A 27,098-nucleotide genomic window follows, 5' to 3' on the forward strand; every position below is an offset into this window, starting at 1 on the left:
GATTCAGCACAACCCTGCTTGGCTCATAAGATCTGACAGTATCCTAGCACATGGCTCTTGAAGTTGGACTGAGTATGCAGAATGAAAGTGTTAAATCGGGAACAACGATTTTGTGGAAGTTGTTTGTTTTAAATAAACCATTGCTTTCTTCAAGCTTCTGAGGCAGGATTCAGGAGGAATTTAAAGTATTGCTTTAGTATTTTCCTTATGTCTACATACCCATCTCTCAAGCCAGATCTCCTCAATAAGTTAAAGATGTCTAAACATATTTTGGCACAGTGTAGAAAGAGTTGAGCAAATAAAAAGTATTTCATGCTTAAAAGTTTGGTTTATGTTAGAGAAGCTCTCAAGTAAAGCAAATTATGCCAACGGCTTGTCATGCAAATTTATCAGGCAATTATGGAACTCCACTCACTTCCAAGGATAAGAAATTCTCTAAAACATTCCTGATTACTTGCTCTTGTGGGAGAGTTCAGCAGAATAGGAATGTTTAAGAGAAATTCTACATCTGTCATAAGTTGCTCCCTTAACTTGGTTATATTAACTTGGTTATACAGGATAACGTACCAAGCTGCAGCAGTGAAAGAATGATAGCATGCCCAAAAATACATCACTCAGGATGGCACCAGTAGTCAGTTTTCTTCTTTCAATCAACTGAGAGAGAAAGGCTTATTAAAGAAAGTGGTTTTGTATTTGCTCCAGGTAGGAATTTACAGTAGCGTCTTTCCTTAGAAATGCCACGTGCCATCCTCAGGACACCAGTAGATAAAACTCCAGGTACAGCTGGTGCTACAGTATCTACAGTATAAGAACAGATATACAGTATTGGTTTCTGGTATTCCCCATCATCATGCTAGACAGAGATGATGGTTCCTACTCCACAGAGCTCACAATCTAAAGATTAATAGAAAAAGGCTAACTAAATGAAAAATGACAAAAGGGGCCAAAGTGATTGGACATATCTCCATACTACTATGTTTTTGATAATGGAATGCGTGTTTTATAGATTTCCCCCCCCCAATTTCTACAAGAATTGAGTTGATTAAATAACAGCATGGTTGCAGGGAATCATGGCAGAAATGAGTCTGCATTCATATCCCGCCTGAAGGGAAGGTAGTTAACTTCCAGACCAGTACATGTAAGTACCGAGCCTGGTCAACATTTAAAAACTTAAGTCAATATAAGTAGTGTGCTCAGGGCTGTAAAAAAAATCCACATCTGAGTGCTGCAACTACACCAGCCTAACCGAAGCATAGATGCCAACAGGTCAACAGAAGAATGCTTCCTTCAACCTAACTACCATTGCTCTGAAAGGCGGCGTTCCTACAGTGACGGAAAAAACCCCTTCTATTGCTGTAGTCTGCATCCACTCTACAGGGGCATAGCTATGGCACTGCAGCACCTGTAGACATGGCCTCAGAGTCTGTACAAACCCCGGCCTACAGTTCTCTTCACCATAGAAGCAAAGTTTCCCTGATGACTAAAATGAAAAGCTGTACATTTAACTGTACCTTTACCAGCTGTCCCCAATCACTGCTATTTTTACAACACAGTGGCATTAGTATTCTTGAGCCTGTAAGCATAATGCTCTAGGATTCCCAATTACTATAAAATAAAGGAGGATGTATTTCTTTTCATGCTCTCAACCATCCACAAGTACTGCAACCTTTCATTATTGGGTTGGTTTTTTTTAAATAAAGTTAACTTTATTAACAGCAACACTAGTGTCTTCCTGGACAAGAGAATAAAGCAGATAATCTGCCATAATCGCTTTTAAAGATATCAAATTTTTAAACAGTTATATTCATACAGAATTAATCCAATAGGACCAAAAAATAACTTCTGTTAAGACCACTGGAAGAAAGCATTTACTTATACTTTTACTGTGTGAAATTCAGCTTCAGACATAGAAGTGAATTTAAGTTTGCTTTGAGATTGTGCCAGAAGAGATTGTTCTTATATACAAAATGAAAAAAAATGTTAAAAAAAATCTGATGAAAATAATTTCTACCCTTTAACAGATTCCAAAATACAAACTGGTCAAGAACATCCTCCCAACATGGGTAGTTACTGGTTACCCACACACATTCTCCTGTTGCTTTAACTGAACATCGTATTCCTCACTTTTTGTGCCTAAGCTGCTTGGGGTTGCTGGCTCTTGTTATAATAGCTTCCACATTTCATCTAGTCATGCTGGTGTGTTCTAGTAACGGGTGATAGTTTTCTTGTATGTGTATGGTAGTTCTATAAAGCACTTTGTGGTATTTACTGACAGTACATGCCATCTTTCACAGGCCTCACTTTTTTTCCAGCTTTTCAAGGCTATTTTGTTTTTGAAGTACAGATGATTTAAGCTCTTTTGTTTTTGTCACTTCCCTCTGGTAACAGATAGTATCCAACATCACTCCTTATGTTATCAACTTTTTCCAGTCAATGCACAAGTTCTCATAACAGACCTATAAAAACCATCAGCACTGCATAGTGTATAATCTTCAAATACATACAACATATTGTTACAGAGAAAAAGCCAAAGCTGTCACCAGTGGTGTACAATAGCATCTTGCTAATGTGTCTTCTTTTAGATGACAAAGTAAAACTGAGTAATTTGTTACTGCATATATTTTCCATGAACCTGTACCTCAGAACCAAGGCAGACACTGCTTTGAGGGGCAAAGAAAAAGAAATAAATATGTACATTTGGTGGTAGGGTTGCCATCTTTTAGGTACAAAAAGCAGGAACATTCAGGATGATCCTGAGCCCTTAAAACTAGGCAGCTTGCAGTGTGTACTGAGCACCCTTACAGATTTCCTGGGACAGCTACCTCAAAAGGAGATGATCCTGGGAAAGCCTGGATAGAGGCAACCCTCCTTGGTGAGCAAGAACCCAGAAGAGAATGACTTAGGAAAAATGAGGAATTTCTCTCCTAAACCAACTTGTCCAATACAAACTGCTATCTCAAATGTGGTTGTCCTAGAAAAAAAAATGACTGTCCTTCTCTCATGCATAATATCCTGATATGATCTGCCATGCTAGCAAAATATACCAAAACTGCTATTCTGTCTCTTCTCCACTAATGAGCCCATGCTGTTGTTTGGAAAGTGCATTGGCTAATTATGTGTGTGATCTATCCACACAGCACAGCGTGAGACACAACTGCTCCAAGGAAACGGAGACAAGAAGTCATTATTTTGACCCTATAGCAAGATTGCACTGGTACGCCACTGCACCCAGAATTTGTAAGTGCAGGTCAGAAAGTAATTAAATATATTATTTGTCCATACCAACTTTTTGGTTGCCTGGACAATAAGATTTTTTCCTAGTTTACCATTTTCCTATCTTTTCATAGCAATTTTTTAAATTAAAGTAGTGCATATTCCTCAAAAGTTTATTGGAGAATAAAGGCTCTATCACGTATGGTTCCAAGAGTCTTCCAGAAGCTGATATGGGTTCCTAGGAAAGAAGTTTTTACAACTGACATAATAGGAATTATAGTCTGGCTTCCATTTTTCTTCAATAAAACTTAAGCAAAAAATATTTAAAATAAATGATTAATGCCCACCCTTGAATTTTTTAAAGAATTTTGTAACTTTCTTAAAACTGACTGTTACAGGCTGACGAGATTTAACATTATATGTTGGAGAGACAGTGTCATTTTAAAATAAAAATATGGTACTAGGTCTTATGAAAAAGCACAGGTTTTGAGAAAATAGCTGAACATTTAATAAATAATTTATATCTTATCTGGAGAATTTGTGGTCCTAGCTGCAGAGCATTTGAGAATTTTTTGTAAACTACTATATTTTAATATCCAGCTAGACCACGTCCAAAACGTAGCTGGAGACAGATCTAGGTGGCACTCTATCCGCAAAGAGGTCATAACACTTTGGGATTTGCCAGGAAGATAAAGAAGTTTAATATAATTGGCTAAGCGTTGAAGCTATTACTTTTGTCTACACATGGACACTCAGGAAAGTTAAGCAAAAATTAACTGAAGATGTGAATTTAAAAATGCATTAGTTAAAATGTATTAAACTCCTGCGTAGATACTCTCATTCAGAAAAGTGATCTCAGTTCACTCCCTAATGAAAGTGAGTTAAGGCCACTACACTTGTGAATGAAATGTTCCACCCAGGGGTTTCACGTGCTTTTGGTTCAGTTTTCCTGCATTACCCTAGGCAGATATGCCCTTTCACTTTTGATCATTTGTCAGAGTGTTCCACTACCATCAGTTTTAGGGACTGTTTACCCAAGGAAGTTAATTCAGCATAGAATAGGGTGTGAATTTCAAATTGAATCATTAATCCCAGTTAATTCCCTAGGAATAGTTAATCCAAAGTAATTTTCAGTATATACAAACCCACAGAAGAGCTCATGTCAAAATGTCACTTGCCAGTATTAAATGTTTCTAACTAAACATTAAAAAGTTTTAAACAGATGCAGTAACTAAGTATTAGAATACTTCCCAAAAATACAGGCTTACAGCTCCAGAGCTTACAAATATAAAGATGAGGAAGAACAACTGAATAACTCTGCAAAATTAACAGAAGTACTTGTGGCACCTTAGAGACTAACACATTTATTTCAGCATAAGCTTTCATGGGCATCCGAAGAACTGAGCTGTAGCCCACGAAAGCTTATGCTGAAATAAATGTGTTAGTCTCTAAGGTGCCACAAGTACTCCTGTTCTTTTTGCAAATACAGACTAACACGGCTGCTACTCTGAAATCTGCAAAATTACAAAATCTATAGAAAATACACGCTTTGCAACTACAGAAGCTACATGGGGCAAAGTAGGTTAGTAAGCTGCCTGAAACTTTGGTTTCACTTCAGAGAAACTTAAAAAAAAAAAAAAAAAAGTCACAAATTCCCAGCAGCTCGATCCCAGCCTATGCCCCGGGAAGTCACACAATGGAAACACCATCCGAGCAGCCCACTTGACTCGAGCAGGGATGCAAGCAGCAGGGAAAGGGCTGAAGGGCTGCGTTAGATACAGTTGTACAGCCCAACTCTTCCTCGTGTGCCCCTCTGTTGCCTCACAGCGTAGGGAGTCGCTGGTGGGAGGAACTGGGCCTTCACTGTCCAAGCCGATCGCTCTAGAGACTGAAACCACCCCACTGAGGCAGCACAGAAAGCGGCTGGAGACGTGGCGAGGAAGCCCTGGGCCGCCTGTCAGAGCGGGCCCCGCTCGGGAGGGGCAGCCACCGACTGGCCGGGGAGCCCGGGGCCGGAGCGCCAGGGAGGTGGGGGGCTGCCTGGCCGGTTTCCCGCAGTCCCACGTGGCTCAGGTTGCGCGCTGTGTCCGGCGGTCTCTGCCGGGGGCACCGTGCTGGGGCGGGCAGCGAGCGCTAACGGCGGGCGCGGTCGGGCGCCCCGGGACCCTCGTGGGACGCAGAGAGAGGGCGGGAGGTTGCGCCCAGCTCTGCCCCGGCTCGGAGCGTCCCTGCAGCGGGGCTCGCTACGGGCGATCTCCGAGCGGGCCCCAAGCTGCCCCCTCAGCACAGGGAAGGGACGGCGGGAACTGGGGCAGCTTGCGCCGGGCCCCTGCGCAACCCGAGCCCGGGGCAGCCCCGAGGGCCGCTCCCTCCGCCCCCCATGGAGGGGCCCCTCGAGGCAGCGCAGGACCCCGAGCAGCCGCTCCCGCAGGACTTGGGCCCCCCTCCCCGCAGCGCCGCCCTCACCTCCTGCGCGGGGCCTGGGGGCCGCCTGCTGCCCGGGCTGAGCTGGACCCGCTGCGCTCCCGGCCCGAGTTTGCGGCTTCCCTGCGCCTGGCCTGGCGGAGACAAAGCTACACCCTCCCGGGCCGCTCCTCGCCCCCGCCCCTTCTTCGCGGCCCGGCGCTCGCCGCCCCCGCCTCGCAGCTGGGGCGGGGAGTTAATGAGCGGCCCCGCCCCAGCGAGTGACCCTCCCCTGCCGTGGCCTGTGCCCCCGGCACCGCGTCCGGGGGTCGCGCCCCCCTCCTGCCGGGAACGAGCTCTCCAGCTCAGGGCTCAATGGGCCCCGCCCCATCTCCCCCGGCAGCCACACGTCGGCTCTGGGCTCGCCGAGGAGCCAGCCCAGAGCCCGTCCAGCTGACCCGAGCCGCTCAGTCTTAAGCTAAAGACTTTGATCAACTATAATACATCTGTATCTGTCGATAGCTGTTCTGTACAGACCACAAGAGCAGCCTCCAGTCTGCTGTCCCATCGCCTGGGAAGTTACGTGTGTGAGAGCCGGTGCCTTCGAGTTAGCAAAGACACGAGAGTATAGAGAAGGAAAGGGTTTAAAAATATCAAGCTCCGGGAGAGTAAAAATTCAGGTTTCTGAAACACAAGTTGTGACGGAACATACCATTCTAAACAAAGGAATTTGTCAGGAAAAAATTTGTCCAACTCAAGGCTATCAAGAGGACCTTGCAAATCAGCTTTTTCCTAGGCTTAGAAAGTCAAAACAAGAAGAACTACAAATTACTGTATCAGCAGAACCAGCTATTAAGTTTTATATGCAAAACACAAAGATAATTTGAACAAGAGGAAAATTCCTTCTCCAATTTCTGTAATGTCTTACTTTTTAACAGGCACAGTTATTCAGCAGTAAACAATTCATTGCTCTGTGCCAAAGAGGAACATTCTGATGCCTGAATGAAACAACCTGGCACTATTTTCTGCCTTCTTTCCATGTCCCCTTCAGTGAGGCACATAAAGATGAAAGTGAGCCAACAAAGGGAGATTTCCTACTCTTTGGAAAAGCCACAGGCAAGGAGATAAAATTCCACAGTCAAATAAAAAAGTTTAATTTCTAGCATAATGGATGTGGCTAGAGAGAAATAGGGTGGTAGATAGTTACAGTGTTTCTGTATGAGAAACTGTCTACAACAAGACACCCGTTAAATAAAGTTATCAGATAAACCTCTAAAAAGCAAACTGATTTGTAAACAACCAAGTAACGAAATTAAATGTTTGCAGCCTCTCTACAGTTACATCAGTTCCTTTCATTGTCCAATTCTGTAGCTCAATACGTAGTTTAATTCCTCTTTTTTCTTTGTCTTCTGAAATGACCGTATATTCCAGGAAATAGTGAGAGTCACAGGATATTGAGACAATCTATGACATATGACAATCTTCAGAAGTTTGAGCCAGGATACATATGCTGGGGGTTGGGCTTCAGCCCCGCTCCTGCTGAAGCCCCAAACCCTGGCAAGTGCGCCTTGCAGGGCTAAAGCCCCAAGACCCCTCCCCGTTGAGCAGAAGCCCCTACTGCACCACCCCACTGCAATGCAGAGGTCCTGAGCTTTCCCCCCACCCAAGTCTGGTAGGTGAAGAATGGGGTGGGGGGACATGAGGTGCTCCGCGAACTGCACTTTAATGGTAAAAGAGCTGCATGTGGCTCAAAAGCCACAGTTTGGCCACCCCTGAAATGTGTGTTCCTGAGCCTTAATCCTGCTCTAAACTGTTGTGATTATTATGCATTCCACCCAGTGGTGGCTGCATTTCAGTAATGGCTGAAGAGGTTCTTGCATCTACAGAGTTCAAATAACTTCCATCCTTGTAATACGGCCCTTAACAAGATAAAATAAATGAGAATCTTGATAAACCGCCACGCCACGCCACCCCCAAGAAATGCCTTTTTCCTAGAATGGTGTTTTTATTGAAGGTTTTTTTAAGTAAAGATTTACAGCGAGGAAAGGTGTGTTGCAATCAAACCAGAAACATTTCATTCTTGGCAAGAGACACAGTATAATGTAATAAAATGCAAACAATTAACATGATATACAGGGTGCCAGCAGATGTCAGTTTAACCCCAGGAATGAGAAACACCACTGCATATATAGTAAATGCATTGTTGCTGTGAAAACAAAAACTAAGAGTTTCCGACCAGTGAAACTTTGGGCTTGTCTACACCATGCAGCTTTTAGCGACAAGGCTGTGTCGACACACAGCCTTGTCGCTAAAAGTCAGCATGTGTAAAATGCACTTTTGCTGACAAAATACTTCCAGCCCTGCAAGCGGCATTAGCTTTATTGGCAGGACAAAGCCATGTTCACACTGTCACTTGCATTGGCAAAACTTTTGTCTTTCACGGGGCAGCTTTTTTAAGTACCCGTGAAAGACAAACGTTTTGTTGACAACTTCACAGTCTAGACAAGCCCTAAGTGAAGAAATTATTTTAATTAAAATACAGTTAAAAGCCTGTTCACTGCAAAAATGTAAAATACAATATGCCCTGAAAGTTCAAAATAAGGAAAGAGTGAATGGAAATGATTAGAGAGGGAAAAAGGGCCATTTGTGTGTATGAGAATTTGAATATGCATCTTGCTGTGAAATAGGTATGAAACCTGAGTGCTAATATACAAAGCCCAAAGGAATTTGGCTTCTGCTAAGCTTCTTCTAGATTAACAAGCTCAGAGGAAGAGCTAATGAGGCTACAACTGAGTGCAGTATTTGGGAACATCAAACTTTTGGAACCATTTAAAATGTCACTTTGGAAATCTTCATGCTTTGAGAGAAGAACAGGTTGTTGTGCGCATACATCAGAAGGGGATACAGATACATATCATAGAGTCACTCTTTCCCTTCTAAAGTAGGAAAAGCATCACATGAGCTGAAGCAGAAGCAGAGATTCCTTAACTCATTATGAAATAGACTCTGTGGTTCCATTACATTTCAAATATAGAACTGTATTAGCCTAGAGATTAAGGCCAAGATTTTCAAAAGTGACCAGGGATTTTGTGGTGCCTCAGTTTTGTGGATGTCCAGCTTGAGACCACTTAAAGAGATCAATTTTTCAGAAAGTGCCACCCTATTAAAGGAGTCTGATTTTCAAGTGTCAAATTGGGCAGCCAAAAAACAGGAAACACCCAAAATCGCTAGTCACTTTTGGAGATCTTGGCCTAAAAGAGTAACAGCCATTTTAAAAAATGCAAAGAAAAAAAAGCAGACCAGACATATGAAATTGACACATGTACCTTTTTAAAGTACAGAGGACCTAAACGGCCGTGGGTGGGGAAGAGGAATCATATAACTGATATTCAGCTGCTATAGAGAGGAGCAACAAAGAACGATCAATACACAAATATAATAAAATCCCTACTTCACCTACATTACGCCATTTTATGGCGCAAATTCACCCCTGGTATAGTTCCAAGTCAATAGAATTCTACCAGGCATGAATTTGAGTCATTGTTTTGGAAAGCTTTTGATGTTTTCCTTGCACAATACCAGAAATAGATAAAAGATGCCCCCCTAATTGCCAAGTTTGGCTTTGGGTTTAACATCCAAACATCTCTAAAGTTCAGAGTGTTTTTGGAGTCCTGGTTTTTTATCTGAGTGTTTCTACAACCGACACCATATTTTGGCCATTATCTCAGCCTCATCCATTGTTTGCTTAGGATTTCATACTCCTAATAATGACTGCTGAGAGAAAAAACACAGGCCACATATTCAAATGTGAAACTTTAAAATTATGGGTCACTTATTTAATTTGAAGACTACACCTTTGAATCTTGGTCCATCCAAAAGCAACTAAGGAGTAAAGGGTATGTCTACACTGCAATTGGACACGCATGGCTGGCCCGTGCTAACTGACTCGGGCTCATCATAGGGATCAGGATAAGAGGTTGTTTAATTGCAGTGTAGGCATTTGAGCTTGGGCTGAAGTCTGGGCTCTAGAACTCTGCAAGGTGGGAGGGCTCCCAAAGTTTGGGCTGCAGCCCAAGCCCAAGCATCTACATTGCAATTAAACAGCCCCTTAGCCCAGGTCAGTTGGCACAGGCCAGCCACAGGTTTTTAATTGTAGTGAAGACACCCTAAAAGGCCTATGGACACATTACTGTGATTTAAATTGCTTGCCATCTGCATGTAGGTAATTCCAGCTGCATTTTAATGCTCTTAATGAAAAGGGACATACAACACTGGATGGAGCCAGGAACAGTGAAGATTGCATCAGAGCTGTCCCTATATCTTACAGGTCTCTATGCAATGTATATTTTGGGCCATTATCCAGTTTCCTCTCTACCTGTAAGTAAGCTTCTCTTGCAGGATTGTGTCTATGAGGCCCCAGATGAACAGTACTGTGACATTGCACTCTATATGATTTTATAAAAATATGCTAATGAGTGAATATAATGTAACTGGAATATGCTTCACGCAAAAAGTCTCTTGTAAGGTATCATTACAAACCTTATAATCTACTGAGCGTGATCATCCTATTCGTATAAATGTATCACTCTTGTATCTGAAACTAGAAATATGAAATATAACTCTGAGGGCCTATTGTGTGGGCCATTAATGGTGGTCTGGTATCTTGATGGCTCCCATCAACCAGGGCAATTGACTGTGGGTGGCTCTGTTTTCAGGCAGGCCTTCCTGTGAGTCAGGCTGGGAGGAAGGAAGGCTTGAAGTCTTACAGTGACATGATGTGATCATGTCACCTGAACTGGAATCCATCTTTAACCTGGTGTCTTTCCATTGAGAAGGAGGGGGTGGGAACCCAGAGAGGGACAAAGGATTCCTGCCTTATGCAAAAGATATATAAAGGGGTGGAACAGAACAAAAGGGAGAGCCATCATGAAGAATCCCCTAGCTACCACCTGAGCTAGAACAAGAGCTGTACCAGGGGAAAGAATTGTGCCCAGGCCTGGAAGGTGTCCAGTCTGAGGAAAAAACTTACTGAAGCATCTCTAAGGGTGAGATTATCTGTATTCAGGTTGATTAGACATAGATTTGCATGTTTTATTTTATTTTGCTTGGTGAATTACTTTGTTCTGTCTGTTACTACTTGGAACCACTTAAATCCTATTTTCTCTATTTAATAAAATCACTTTTTACTTATTAAGTAACACAGACTATGTATTAATACCTGGGGTGGGTGGGCAAACAGCTGTGCATACCTCTCTGTCAGTGTTATAGAGGGCAAACAATTCATGAGTTTACCCTGTATAAGTTTTATACAGGATCAAATGGATTTATTTGGGTTTTACACCCCATTGGGAGTTGGGCATCTGAGTGTTAAAGATAAGAACATTTCTGTTAGCTGCTTTCAGTCAAGTCTGCAGGTTTGGGGCAAGTAATTCAGACCCTGGGTCTGTGTTGGAGCAGACAGGTGTGTCTGGCTCAGCAAGACAGGGTGCTGGGGTCTCGAGCTGGCAGGAAAAGCAGGGGCAGAAGTAGTCTTGGCACATCAGTTGGCAGCTCCCAAGAGGGGTTCTGTGATCTAACCTGTCACAAGTAGCCTAAACTGTGTGCAGGGTGGGTAGCGTAGACCGGGGTCGCCAACCTTTCAGCAGTGGTGTGCCGAGTCTTCATTTATTCACTCTGATTTAAGGTTTCGCGTGCCAGTAATACATTTTAACGTTTTTAGAAGGTCTCTAAGTCTACAATATATAACTAAACTATTGTTGTATGTGAAGTAAATAAGGCTTTTAAAATGTTTAAGAAGCTTCATTTAAAATTAAATTAAAATGCAGAGCCCCCTGGACCGGTGGCCAGTACCCGGGCAGTGTGAGTGCCACTGAAAATCAGCTCGCATGCCACCTTTGGCACATGTGCCATAGGTCTATGCCAGGGGTAGGCAACCTAAGGCTTCCATTGAGCATCACTGTGCATGCTTCCCCATGCATCTCCTGAAATGCTGATCTGCCTATTGGTACTGGACTTCTTAACCCGTGGTTCCTCACATACAAGGTCACAGGATCAGGGCTGGTTCTAGAGGTGGACAAGCAGAGCAGTCACAAGACGAGTGAGTGCAAAACACCCATGTTCAAGTTTGTACAAGCTTCCTGTTCACTTCTGGGTGGAGTATAAGTGCATTGGTGATTCTCTATAAAGTCCAGCATGGTCTGGGCTCTGGTTAATACCAAGCCAGTTAAGATCACCCTCAAACTAGTAACAGGACTTCCAGAGTTTGGAATTCATTCCTTTTAAGTGTTCAGAGCACAAGCCTAGCAAGATTCAGTGCACAAGCCAAAAACTATATTATTTTGTTTAAATTCTTTACTCTTCTGTCAGTTATTCCCAATTAATGTGTTTTAATTCACAAGCAAGCACCCACCATAGCTGCTAGGGCAACAGGCATTCTACAAATCATTAAAAATAAATAAGCCTCTGCTATTTTAGTCCCAGATTCTTCCTAGTCATGTCAAATGATTTAGTGATTCTGCAGTGCAGTCAAGTCACTTATAAACTAGGCTAAACTGAGACAATTTTTATATGCTATCTAATGTAGGATTTTTAAATATAGGAAATGCTTTTTAATGCCACATTCTTAAAGAACAGTGCCAGTCGCACACAGAGCTTTGGACACGTTCTCAGGATGATGCACAACATTTGTTTGTATTGTTTATGGATATGCCACTGTTGATAAATCATGTTCTCCATCACAGATATCTCCAGCAGCATTATTTGCATGTTTTCCCTAAGAGGGAGAAACATAGCTTTGGGCAATCTCTTTTTTTAGAGCCCTTATGCCTAAAATTAATGACATTAAGGAAAAATGCAACATTTTCTGTGTATTCTATTCCAGTACTAGAGTATTAGGTGAAGCCTTTTTTCATAACTGGGAGCTGCCAACTGATGTGCCAAGACTACTTCTGCCCCTGCTTTTCATAACTGTCTAATACCAATAGTCTGAGGGGAAAACAAAAACCTGACTGCTGTATCTATCCACAACAATTTCATCTTATCGGTGATCACAAGAACTAGAATGTTTTGCTGTTAGCACAACTGATGTATGGCTGACTCCATTCTGCTTCACAGTCATACACTGTCCAGAGAAAATCCTAGTTTGGAAATCCTGATTAGACTCCAGCATACTGAAAGGCAATCATTAAGGGCCCAACCTTGTGACATCCTGAGACTGTTCTCTCAGAAATCAGGATCTAGCCCCACATGCCAGCAAATTATCCAAGTATCACTGACACCGTAAGTGTCTTCTCATGTACAAATCTCTTAGGGCCAGATCATGAAATTAAAGCCCCTACATGAAATCAGCAAAGTTTAGTGTTGTGAGAAGGCAGCACACTTGTTATAGAAGATTCTTGCACCTATAACCAGCTATAAATGAATGATCTGTGGCACACATTTTCCATGTGAGCATAGGAACCTTAACCAGGAGATCAAGTGACCTGTCTAATTCTATAAACTGTTTTAATGATCAGTCCCAGATACCTCAGAGGAAGACAAGTGCAAGAAACCCCCTAGTGGACAATTATGGAATAGCCTGTCTGTAAAGGAAGTTTATAACTTCTTAACCAACTATTTGCTTGTTTCAAATCATGACGACTGGCAACTGCTACTCCTTAAAATATGTTATCCTAAATAATGCATCTGGATCTACTCCCATTATCTGTATTAGCGTTGAAAGGAAGAGGGGAGGCTAGTGTCCTTGGGGTGGACAAATCAATCTCTTTTTTTTTTAATTCAAACACACACATCCTTGTAAGGATTTTTACTCTTAATTTGCTGATATCTACTCTCAACTTTAACTTTGTTAATTTTTTTTATCTGACGTTATAAATAGATATTCATAAATACACAAACCACTGCATGCAAGAATAAAATTTTCATTTATATATTTAAACATTTTCTTTCATATACACCCAATATTTTAGACAGCTACACTAACACACCAATATAAAAATCCAGGTTGCTTTTTTTTTTAAATAACATAAGGGCATTGGAGGACTCAGTGCAGCACAGAGAATATATTAGTTTGACATGTTGCGCTACAGAATTTCCTGATACTTCAGTTGTATGTTGTTCAACTAGGCAAGCCCCTATTTGGATTGGCTTGATCTTCTTGAAATGATTTCTAATAGCTTTAGAATCAATATTTGTTCCTACTCAGATTGTTGAGACCATGTAATCTCAAGCAATTTTTTTCTTTGCAGTTATATCATCTTATTCACATTGCAAAGCAAATGTACAGAACAAACACTGTGGAAACAAAACTTGCCACCCAGAATGAGTAATTACTGCAGGATAAAGGATGACAAATCATGCCAGTTATTTAATTGCCATTCAGTAGCATCAAAAGCTAAAATTGAAGCCAAAGGTTTTTGCTTAGTTCTTACAACAAATATTTTTTAAAATCTGCCAACTTTGTTAGACTTTAAAAAAAACTAATCACTGTCACCGTGGCGTCATCTGGACACAGGAGAGGGGTGTCTTTTTTTGTTTTGTTTTCTGATCATTAAAGTGACCCTTCCTACAGCAGGCAGAAAAATTCTCACTGCTTCAAGGATCAGTTCATTGGAGGGGAACCTATTTCCAAAACATTAAAGGCAAAAATGTCCAGAGAGGATCAGTGTTGAGGAAGGTCCAATTATTAGGCTTAAAGCAGATTCTCCAGTCATTACTTAATTGAAATTCATAGATTCAGGGTTTAAGGCCAGAAGGGATCACCAGATCTTCCCATTCAGGGGTTCTCAGCCTTTTTGGAATCACACCCCACCTCAGTTGTTTTGTTTTGTTTACTTGGTGCTCCCGACCCCCTTCACAATAGCAAGAAGGATACTGCCACCTAGCATTGCTAATGTGTTAGTTCAGGAAATAATAGGCAAATTACTCAAAGTCCAAGTCAAGAGGTACTATAAAGATGCCTCTTACCTGTACTATTGATGCTGATGTCAATCACTGAAATGTGCTGCAACCTGGTACTTGCCCTGCCCCTCTTTTACTATAATTCCTGAAATATTAAATGACCCACCATGCCCCCCTGGAAAGTTTGAAGCACCCCTGCTTGAGAACCTCTGATCTAGTCTGACCTCCTGAATATCACAGGGTACCAACACACCCAGCAGCCACATACTAAACCCAACAGTCAAAATCAGACTGAAGTATTTCAACCCACTGAAGACTAAGGGCATGTCTTCACTAGCAGCGGCAGCACTTTAAGATGGCTGTGGAGTCGCAGCACCAGTGCTGGGGGAGAGCTCTCCCAGCACTGTAAAAAACCCACCCTCACGAGGGGAACGGCTCCCAACGCTGAAGCACTGTCTACACTGCCACTTTACAGCACTGAAACTTGCAGCACTCAGGGGTGTGTTTTTTCACACCTGCACCCCTTGAGTGGTGCAGCCCAGTGCAGGCTTACATCACAAAGGCACAATCTAGCCTCTTATGTTTCTTCTGTTCTAAGCTCCTGTACGTACCCTGAACCACTCTCGCACCCAACCTAGCTTCCTTTTGACAGGTCAGGCTGTTCTTTCCTGATGGACATTAATCCTATGTTAAAATATATAGTAAACAATCTGACATTCACACCTAAGCAGGGGACCACACACATCCTATGCCCCACACAACCCTTCAAAATAACGGTATGTACCATTTGTATAGGCCCTCAGTACGGTGTGAATTTCACCCATGAGGAATGCAAGGAAGAGAGCAAACAGTTCTCATGTTTGTATAAATCACATAGCTAGAAATTAGAGACCTACAAGGTCTTCAAATCTGTTCCCCTGAAAGGGAGGGGAATAGCCCCCTATAGAGGATACATCAGACAGACAGTTAGCAGCTATTACATGAGAACTTAGCCAGAGAACTTATATGGAAAATTCACACACAAGGATGTTCTTACAGTTAATGTGAAGTGTGGAGAAAGGAAATAGTTAGTATTCCAGAGAGTTTCTTTCCCTGGAGAATAGGAAAGATCGGTTTCCAAAAATTTATTTCCCCTTCCCACAGAAAGCACAAGAAGGATTTCTAGTCTGGGAATATTTTTCTTTCCATTGATTTGGATCACTCAGACCTTATCAACCTGTGCTGTAGTTTCTTCATTAAAATGACAATACTACAGGATCATTAACAACATAAGATTTTTTTTAAAATCAGCAGTGCCTCAGTTGATTATTTGAATGAAATATTTGCAGACCAGTAAGTCTGTAGGCAAAATCTCTCAGTGAAAGAGTTGTTTATGTTTTATAGACAATTATGTTCAACAGCACATTCTCCTGGCTGATACACAGTAACATTAAAGTAATAAGCAGATGCTGTGAATGTCCAAGTTGCATGCAGAGAACAACAGGAACAACATTCAGCATTATATCTCCCCCTCCTCTCCAATCTTGAACATTAATAACAAAGTGATTTGGGATCTCATTCTCCCTTTGCTGGACCATCGTAATCAGTTTGATATGGAGGATATTCACATCCTTGTTTTAAAACGCTGAGGTTTCCCCACTAAAGCCTGTAACACAAGTAGAAGTAGTGGAATGTTACACCTACAACAACTACAGTGATCTGACAAAAACTGAATCACACTAATGAGGGCTTATTTATACAACATTGCAAAGCACTCTAGAGGAGCGTGACTTTTAAAGTGCACTACAAATCACACCCCACTACAGCATTTTTCTGGCACCATGTAGGTAGGCCCTCAGAGAGCTAGAAGTGAAATAAGGCCCAATTCTGTCTTTTTTATTCTAATATAGTAACGTGTTACTCTTGGAGTGGTTCTATTAACTTCTATGAGAGTACTTGTTAAGTAAGATATTACACAAAGAAGAGTGGCAGAATGTAGTTCAACACAATACTCCCTGTTCTTTATTGTGCAGTTTGATTAGCAGTTAAATAGTCAGCAATGCTGACATGTAAACAGTCATCATTAGGCTTCAGTGCCAACATCCAGCTCACACCTAGGAGAGCTGTTGTTTCAGGCTGTGCACAGACTCTGAGGCTGTTACACTGGTTACATTTTGGTCACATTTTGGAGGTTCTCTTTGTAACCATATAAAAAAACAAGCTTAAAGGTGAATGGCAGCCGCCAGCATGAAGTCTCAGGCAGCCAGCATGGCAAAACTCAGTCTAGTCAACCGTCCAGCTTAGTTTACCAACTGAGGAGAAGGAAGGAGAGGTAAGATAATATTAGTTAAAGAAGAAAGTAGGCTACTTAATTTACACACACTCCTCCCCACAGCTTTTCTTACTGCATTCTTCTCTTCACACCGCAGGGTAGGAGAGTTATTCTAGTTTGGCTTCTCTGTCTTCCCCTTATATCCAGTGCCAAATTCAGAGAAGTGTAAAAGGGAGTGTAAGTTACACACTAGTAAGCATATCTGAGTCCAAAAGTCTAACTTAGGCATGATTCAGGCCAAACCTACATTGCCTCTAGACTTTCTTATACATCCCTCTGACTTAGGCCCTGTCTCTTTGAGGAGCTTCTAACTAGGACATATAGTCAGCAGTGAGAGAGCAAGCCACCACTAAGAAGTAAGAAAGACCCTCATGAAAGATGCTACTACCCTATCTAGCAAGCTAAGCTTATTCTACCTGTTTAATTAGTTTTAAGAAAGTTTAATTAGTAGGACACCAAAGCTGAAGCTCTGAAAGAAAAATAGAACAGAGCTCCCCTCCCACACTGTCAATAAGCTAGAATAACCTGCTTTCAGAAAACAAAAACAAAACAAAAAAAACAGCTAGGAAGCAATCCCTACCCTTACCTTATAGGCCAGGGGTGCACAAACTTTTTGGCCCAAGGGCCACATCTGGGTGGGGAAATTGCATGCAGGGCCATGAATGTAGGGCTGGGGCAGGGGGTTGGGGTGCAGGAGGGAGTGTGGGAGGAGGTGTGGTGTGCACCAGGGCAGGGGAGGCAGAGGGCTCTGTGCGCTGTCCTCACCTGCGGGTACCTGCACTGAAGCTCTTATTGGCTGTGGCTCCCCACTCCTGCCCAATTGGAGCTGCGGGGGTGGGGGGGTGCCTGCAGGTGAGTGCAGCATGCGGAGCCCTCTGCTCCCCCTCCCCCAGGGGCCACAGAGATGTGGTGCTGGCCGCTTCTAGGAGCGGTGTGGGGACCCATGGCACCACAGAGATGGCAATCCCACGGGCCAAATCCAAAGCCCTGATGGGCCAGATCCGGCCCGCGGACCGTAGTTTGCCCAACCCTGTTATAGGCAAACAGAGACTGATATCACTCAGCAGACTAAGTCCATCAAAACAATGAGAAAAGGAAACCCCTTCCATCTCCTTTTAGCAAAGCATGCTGGGAAAGGGAGGAATCTAAACTCCCTTTAAATTACAGATTCTTCAATCCCCTCATTTTGGGTGAGAGATTTGCTGAAGAAGAGGCTGCCTATTGTGGTAGAGAAATTGAAAAGACCTGCTAGGTCATCAAATCTGATCTCCTGGTGGGCAATGTCTAGGGCAGTGGTGGGCAACCTGTGGCCCGTCAGGTTTGTTTACATTGACCATCCGCAGGCACGGCCGCCCGCAGTTCCCAATGGCCGCGGTTCACCATTCCCAGCCAATGGACTGGGGAGATTGATTCCAGGCTGAGCAAGGAATTCAGCCTCTGTATTAAGGACTGTGAACTGCTTACAATGCCTAGTGGGGTCAGAAACTGCTTGATTCCAATCTTACTTAGTCTGATAAAGTGTAGAATTTAGACTGCGATTTTATTTTTATCTCTTATGTAACCAGCTTTGACCTCTATGCCTGCTTAAAATCTATCTAACAAACAGCAAACCAATAAATGAAGGCAGGATATAATAAAGCAAGCTAGCAGGCTAGCCCCATGGGCTACACAAGTCCCTGGGCAAAGGGAAGCTGTTCTAGCAATGACAGGAACCAAAGAATGCCTCATGTTAGTTACATTTAGAACTTGAACAGATTCCACAAAGGTAAGCTTCTTCCCTAGTTTAACAGAATGCTTAAAATTAACCATAGGTTTTTATAGTGTGCTGATCATTGCTTTATCTGGGTACTCAAATGCTTTGTCATGTGTCTTGTTTGTATACAATGGACCAAGTTTTCAGAAAGAGACGTCTTCTGCTCTCCCTGGGCAATCTCCTCATAACTGACTCAAGGCAATCACTGATTCGGACTGGGTTTCAAGTGCAATGATATTCATAGTAATTATTTCGATTCAATCAGCAGCATGCAAAAGAACTAATTTCTCCCTTGGAACCAAGTTAAACCATTATAGTATTAAAATCTCTTGGGTTAATACATTATGTTAATTTTCTTTTCAAAGATGTTTGTGTAAATAAGAAAACAAGCCTTTTTGGAAGCACTACATGAATCCTAATAAGTTTCTCTGTGCTGTGTCTTTGACTAAGGACAAGGAAGTAGAATGTGGACGTGTTTGTGGATTTATTCTGGGACTTCGATATTAAATAGACCGGAGCATTTGCATTGCAGGTGTCCTTGATTAAGGCTTGGGAGAGGAGGAATGGCATAACTGGTGCAGCAAAAATGTATATGGAGTTAAGCTGACTATTGTGCTCCTGTTCCTGAGACTCATATTAATGTAGTTGGTGCACCTGTGCTTACAAACTGTGCCACCTGTACCTGGTTCTGAAACGCTCAACATGACACTAGTAACTGCGTGTTTTAGACATAATATTAGTACGATTGAGTGGCGGTTTGTCAGCCATTCCCATAAGTATCTCAATGCTAAATCTCATTTCATTTCAATTATAGCTTCAAAGCTATGTGTCACCTAAAGCTCATTGCTGTCTGTGGAAGTTAATCAGTTTTTGCATTACCTTCTCTCCTTTATCTCTCTTGGTTAGTTTTGATCATGAATGCAAAGTCTGCATGATGCGGACATTTTTATACTAATTAAGATATACATCAAAGTCAAAAAATCTGAACAGATTTAGGCCTGGAGCACAACTTGTAGATCTAGATCTGAGTTTTTTCAAAGTTTAGGGATGTCTGAATTTGAATTAAGCTAATTAGTCTGAACAAATCATTGGAAAGTGAGTTTGTAAAGAACAATCCTGCACTGGCAGGGGATAGGCTACAAGGCTTAAAATGTGGCCATTTCTAACTTCTGATATATCACCCATTATTTCAGAGGTTTGATATAGAAAACAAGGTAGTCATAGTCTGTTTCAGTGGTTTGGGGTTCTCAACAATGAATCTTAAGGAGGATGGTTTGAGACAATTCTTTTAAAATCAGCTGTTTCTTTCTAAACCCTCCCTCATTTTTGCCCTTTGGTCTGCAGTGGGTGGCTGGCAGTTACAGGAACTGTACTTTGCATGCACATTCAAACGTATTTGAGTTCCATTCAAATCCTTTCCTCTAAAATTGTAGCATATCACATTAAGTGTAGAGCTTTTCTCATAGAGATGACAGGCTGTTTAAAAGGTCTGACATTCTGCTAATAAAAAAGGCTTTGTTGAAAAATGGCTACCCACACGTTCTATACAAGTTTCATTTATCATCAGAATTGTGTATTGCTCATGGAAAAAAATCAATAGCTTATTACAGAATCAGACAGACTGATGGTACCTAGCTGACACCATTAGCAACTGTTTTTCAGTTGGAGTAAAATAATCCATGTCAAAACTATGTGACGAGAACCGGAAGGTCGCACAGTTAGGCACTGAAAAGCTGAGAAATACCAAACTTACAGTAGCATCTGCTACCTTCTTCTCCATGGGTATTATGGTAGTCTTTAGTAACATGGTCACACTACTTCCCATAATACAATACAATCACATACTAGTAGCTTCTATAACTTTCCACCCATTCTCTTATATTTAAGCTAACATCATTGTGCTAGTGGTCCATTATGATTTTATTTTTGGTCCAGGCTTCTTGTAAGTTAAGTCCTCCCCTCTCAAAGATGTGTGTGTTGGAATGCACGTTATAACCTCTTACAGTGTCTTTTCAGCACTATTTAGGGAATAAGCATAGTAGTGAATTGATGCATGCACAACATGGCTGATCTTTTGATGTAATTCTGATGCTGTGCCAGGTAGCTGGGGTACAAAGCTAACAGAGAAGTTAAGTAGCCTATATGAATTTTACTCTATTATACGAAATGGGAGCTCCAGTGTGGACAATGCTCCAGACAGTCTAAACACGCTCAGAGTAACTGTGACAGAAAAACCTTAGTATAGGCAAAGGCAGATTATTAATGGTTTGAGAGAAATTAGAAGTAAAGACTCTTTTTAAATTATTTAAAGTGATTCTAGGACCTTGGTCAGAGGAACAGGTTAACTATAACAAGCAAGTCACCAGATTTTCAGATTGCACTTACATACCCCAGTCTGCCTGAGGAAAAGAGAAGGATTCTGAAAATGCTATCTCTGATAGGGCCTGCTTTCAGGTTTCTAGGTACACAAATGTGAACTTCAGCTCTGTAGGAAACAGGATTGTGAGAATTAGAAGTTGCCTACGTTCAAAGCGCCCTGTTGATGACAAATCTGCAGCAGCCTAATGAAATGCTTAACCAATAGATTGAAAGCTGCACAGGGTCAAACTGAACACACCCATTACAGAACATCAGAGGGTAAATTGTGGCATCTATAATTAAATAAAACACTAAGAATATAAAGAAGCTATGCTGGTGCGCCTGGTTATTTGTTAGAATAGTTTTATTTTTAAGAAAGTTCCCATTAGGTTACTCAAGTGCTTAGGGCAGAGGTGGGCAAACTGCGGCCCGCAGGCCACATCCGGCCCGCGGGACCCTCCTGCCTGGCCCTTGAGCTCCCGGACAGGGAGGCTAGTCCCTGGCCCCTCGTCTGCTGTCGCCCCTCCCCCACACCCTCAGCTCACAGTGCCGCCAGCGGGGGGGCTGTAAGCTCCTGCTGGGCAGCGCGGCTGCGAGAGCCGCTGGCCTGCCCCAGTGCTCTAGACTGTGCGGTGGCATGGCTGGCTCCGGCCGGGGGTGTGGCTGCCAGTCCTGGTGCTTTGAGTGGCATGGTAAGGGGGCGGGGAGCGGGGGGGTTGGATAAGGGGCGGAGGTTCCAGGAGACAGTCAGGGGATGGGGAGCAGGGGCAGTTGGATAGGAGTGGGAGTTTCGGAGGGCCTGTCAGGGGGAAGAAGTGTGAATAGGGGTTGGGGCAGTCAGGGGACAGGGAGAATGGGGGGGGTTGGATAGGAGGTGGGGTCCAGGGGGGCAGTTAGGGGCAGGGGTTCCTGGGATGGGGCAGTCAGGGGACAAGGAGCGGGGGGCAGGGTTGGATGGGGGGAGGGATTGCTCAGTGGTTTAAGCATTGGCCTGCTACCTCCCAGGTTGTGAGTTCAATTTGAGGAGGAGGCCACTTATCTGGGGAAAAAAAAAATTGGTCCTGCTAGTGAAGGGGGGCAGGGACTCACTCACCTTTCTTTCCTTCCAGTTCCAGTTCTAGGAGATTGGTATATCTCCAATTATTTCTTTCTTTATTTCTTTCTATGGGTCGGGGTTTCTGAGGGGGCAGTCAGGGGACAGGGTGGATAGGGGGTGGGGGCCAGGCTGTTTGGGGAGGCACAGCCTTCCCTACCCAGCCTTCCATACAGTTTCAGAACCCCAAAAAGTTTGCCTACCCCTGGCTTAGGGGATTGTTGACAATTGTTGTGGAAACTATTAGATTTAATAACTACTAGGAGGCTGCACACTTTTTAGCTTCTGTAGGCCAAGCTCATTGCACACAACAGGAGTGACTTGCATTCCATCTCACAAGATTCCACCTCACAAGATCCCTCTCTGCCCCCCCATGCCAAAGGCTGTGTGCATATCCCCATTCCCCTTTCTGTCAATTATTAGTCTAGGAGATAATTCTGTAGCTATTCAGCCTGTTGGTGTATCAACATGTTAAACTACATTGGGAGGATGGGCAGAGATGAGATGGGCTATTATGATGGAAAGTGTTAATGGGTGCTATCAACCAACTGTTTGATCTATAAACAATTGCTGAGGTGCTTGAAGCTATAGCTGTGCTAAACTGATGGCAGGAACTCAGACACTATGTCCCCCATTTTCCCCAAAATCAATAGGATTCTGGCCATTGATGCCTAGAACTTTCCCTGAAAGTTTGGTACGGATCAGATGTGGTGTTCATGACAGACAAACAGAAATGCCATCAAACGGAGTGTATGGATGGGACCCTAGCACATCCCAATGCAAGAGGGAAAAGAGCTCACTGGTGTCTGGCAGGTTTCAGAGTAGCAGCTGTGTTAGTCTGTATCCGCAAAAAAAACAGGAGTACTTGTGGCACCTTAAAGACTAACAAATTTATTTTAGCATGAGCTTTCGTGGGCTACAGCTCACTTCTTTGGATGCATAGAATGGAACACACAGACGAAGATATTTATACATACAGAGAACATGAAAAGGTGGAAGTATGTGTTGAGTCTGAACTCTTTATGAACTGAAACTTAACTCAGACATGTGTCTGAAACTGAAACTTTTTAATCAAGACCTGACCACTCCTGCTGACACCTCCCCCCCTCAATATAAGTATCTCTCCCTTCTCTTTCTAATTTTTTATTTAACCTTTTTTTGTCCTGTAGATCTTGATTGATTATGCATATTATGATTAATCTGTTAATCACTTTGTTTACTTCTGTTGTATAAACATTGATATACCCAAATAAAACTTGCTACAAACTTACTCCACTAAGCTTCTAAGCTAAGATGAGGGTGGTGTGATTTGATCAACAAGTGTCTGACAGTCTTCTGAACATACCAACAGGCAGAGTCTAATCAATTGAGATGAGCTATCGTTAGCAGGAGGAAAAAAACTTTTTGAAGTGATAATTAAGATGGCCCATAGAAGGTGTGAGGAGAACTTAACATAGGGAAATAGATTCAATTGGTGTAATGACCCAACCATTCCCAGTCTTTGTTTAGGCCACAGTTAATAGTATCTAGTTTGCATATTAATTCAAGTTCAGCAGTTTCTCTTTGGAGTCTGTTTTTGAAGTTTTTTGGTGCAAAATTGCCACCTTCAAGTCACTGAGTGGTTAGAGAGGTTGAAGTGTTCTCCCACTGTTTTTTGAATGTTATGATTCCTGATGTCAGATTTGTGTCCATTTATTCTTTTGCGTAGAGACTGTCCGGTTTGGCCAATGTACATGGCAGAGGGGCATTGCTGGCACATGATGGCATATATCACGTTGGTAGATGTGCAGGTGTACAAGCCCCTGATGGCGTGTCTGATGTGATTAGGTCCTATGATGGTGTCACTTGAATGGATATGTGGACAGAGCTGGCTGCTGAACTCGAATTAATATGCAAATTAGATACAATTAACTTAGGTTTAAACAGAGACTGGGAATGGTTGGGTCATTACACTAATTGAATCTATTTCCCTATGTTAAGTTCTCCTCACATCTTTTATGGGTCATCTCAATTATCACTTCAAAGGTTTTTTTTCTCCTGCTGATGATAGCTCATCTCAATTGATTGGACTCTTCCAGTTGGTATGCATACTTCCACCTTTTCATGTTCTCTGTATGTATAAATATCTCCTGTCTGTGTGTTCCATTCTATGCATCCGAAGAAGTGAGCTGTAGCCCACGAAAGCTTATGCTAAAATAAATTTGTTAGTCTCTAAGGTGCCACAAGTACTCCTGTCCTTTTTTTAGTAGAAAGGCTGTCATTGGAATGAGGACTCCAAGTTGCACAACAGGGACAAATCACTTGTTCTTTCTGTAATCAAATACCTTTATTAGACAGAAAAACAGTCATGTTCCCCTGACAAGGAACAGAGATAAGATAACAAATAACCAGCACGTGCATTACTCACACCATCCTTGCAGGGATACCTGAGAGTCCATGGATGGATCTTGTTCTGGTGTCTCCCACAGTACTATGCTGAGAAGAATCTTTTATACTGTTGCACTAATGCTCACCTTATCTTATGCCTATTCACACTGGGTTCACCCATCTTTTCCTTATCTCAACTACCACACCCCACTTCTGATAGGTTAATTCCTCATTTATTTCATAATCATCAGCATTTATGGCAATTGGTTGCTATAGCTTTATTGTGGTTCATACTTTCCACACATTCCAATCAAAATGCCCATAAATATCAATGACACCAATGGCGTATTACTTCATTAGTCAACTGACTTGCTATATTTGTGTTTTGCTGGGCTGTATCTTGTGACTTGAGCAAATGACAAGCAAGTGATCTCATATCAAGCTGCAACCTAGGTCTTTATTAGTTACGCTAAGCCAGGGGTCAGCAACCTTTCAGAAGCTGTGTGCCGAGTCTTCATTTATTCACTTTAATTTAAGTTTTCGCGTGCTGGTAATACATTTTAACCTTTTTAGAAGATCTCTTTCTAGAAGTCTATAATATATAACTAAACTATTGTAGGTAAAGTAAATAAGGTTTAAAAATGTTTAGAAGTTTCATTTAAAATTAAATTAAAATGCAGAGCCCCCCCAGACCAGTGGCCAGGATCCGGGCAGTGTGAGTGCCACTGAAAATCAGCTCGCGTGCCGCCTTCGGCACACGTGCCATAGGTTGCCTACCTCTGCGCTGAGCTAACTATCTTACAGGCCCTAGGCCTCCTGGCTTCCAACTTACATTCCAGGGCTAATCCATGTATATATATCACCTATATAAACTACACTCCTAACAACTGCTATGGCACAGCTACCAAAATTCTTTATCTTGCATTACAATAAAACATTTGAGTATGTAAAGCATATGAACTCCCCTAGAAAGCAATACAAAGCACAACAGCAGTAAATTGGTAACAATACTCCCATTTTTCTCAAGACACTTGGAATTTTATGTTGAGAAAAGGGGAGAAATCACTCACGACAGGTCTGGCTCTCCTGGTACAAGCAAACAAGAGGAAAATGGCTTTACAGAGGTATTCCCAAGAATGACTTTGTGATAGAGCAACAAAGACTCCTGTGGCACCTTATAGACTAACAGCTGTATTGGAGCATAAGCTTTCGTGGGTGAATACCCACTTCATCAGATACATGTGATAGAGATGGTTCAGGATCACCCATTGAACCTTGCATGCATACCCAGCCTCTCTCCAGCTGAAGACCTTGTGCCAGAAGGCAGTGATCTGTTTTAAGGTAATTGTTAGCATACTGAAGCTGGAAAATTATCCTTAGGGAATCTACAGTTCAAGATCTCTATATGCCTAAACTTGAAGACAATAAGTTTAAGATGTGACGGTTCTAAGGACATTGCTATTGACAAAGATGAGCCCTTGTTTGCTTAGAAAGGGCTTTAGTGAAGAGGCTTCCAAGGGTCAGCAAAGAGAAATTTGTCATTTTCTCATCCTACCCACCCAGTACTGAATGTACAAAATATCTTAGGTTGCTCAACATACTATTTTCATACCTTGAGCAGTGCAGATGTCAAACAAATTTTTGGTGTCATGGAAAAGACGATACAGATGCAAGTAACTTACTCATTCTCGACAAGTAAACCCATAGTCACTGGAACTATACCTAGGGCAGGGGTTCCCAAACTTGGTTCACGGCTTGTTCAGGGTAAGCCCCTGGCAGGCTGCGAGACATTTTGTTTACCTGAGCCTCCACAGGTACGGCCGCTCACAGCTCCCATTCCCGGCCAATGGGAGTTGCGGGAAGCGGCACGGCCTCTCAAAGTTAATATCATCTCAGGAGAACCACGCAGAAGACTGTGAATTGGAATTGGGATAATAGAGGATACCTTGAATTAGTATAAAGCATCTATAAGTGAGGAGATAATACGCTTGAAATTGAGGGACGCTCAGGGAGCTGTCAGAACAATCCTGCAGGAAAAACAGGATCGGGCCCAGGTAAGCAGTGATCATTCCGCCTGCATGCAACAGATTAAGAGTTGAAATATAAACTGGGAGCCCAGAGGGGGGAATAAAGGGAGGAGTAGGTGCAGATACCAGGGGTAATTCAGACCCCTGAGATGATACTTACTTAGGGAGGGATATTTGGACTGATCCTGAGGGGATGGTCATACCCCCCACCCCATGCCTTCCCCCCTTGAGAAGGGAATGGCAGGAATCATGGATGGTAGCAGAATTAACAGATCACCTTAAGACACAGGAGCTGCGTCTTGATCCCTGGGGAGCAGATTTAAAAAAATGTTTTTTTCCTCAGGATGAAAAAAGGAGAGTGACAGGTTAACATCTAGAGTTAATGCATTAACCCATGGAATTGCCAAGGAACAATGAATTGCAGCAAAGAAGGGCAATCCTGCCATCCATTTCTTATGTAAACAAAGGCAACAGACATTGGGAGAACAAATTTGGGGTTTGCAAGAGCAAACTAAGGCAGCTGTGTTGCACAGATGGTACTTGTTGGCTAAGTCATTACAGGCAAAATGCACCACCTTAATAAATAAAATGCAAAATGCATAAGAATCAGCATAACTGATAAACACAGCACTTTGAGTGAAAGCATGCAGGGTTTCAGACAGGGATGGGCAAACT

The 27,098-nt window shown here is 42.5% G+C and overlaps 1 protein-coding gene across 2 annotated transcripts in view; it reads right to left on the reverse strand.

The window, feature by feature from the left end:
- LITAF (lipopolysaccharide induced TNF factor) overlaps positions 1-27,098 on the reverse strand; it is a 60,313-nt gene that overhangs the window by 16,283 nt on the left and 16,932 nt on the right. The window contains exon 1 of one of the 2 annotated variants that reach the window (XM_039492921.1): positions 5,680-5,836. The exons of the other annotated variant lie outside the window; for it this stretch is intronic. The gene's annotated coding sequence lies outside the window, so the exon portion shown is untranslated. Of the gene's footprint in view, positions 1-5,679; positions 5,837-27,098 lie in introns of those variants that run through there. 2 annotated transcript variants of the gene reach the window in all.

Source organism: Mauremys reevesii, linkage group 10 (genome assembly GCF_016161935.1).
Source record: "Mauremys reevesii isolate NIE-2019 linkage group 10, ASM1616193v1, whole genome shotgun sequence".
NCBI classification, from domain to species: domain Eukaryota; kingdom Metazoa; phylum Chordata; order Testudines; family Geoemydidae; genus Mauremys; species Mauremys reevesii.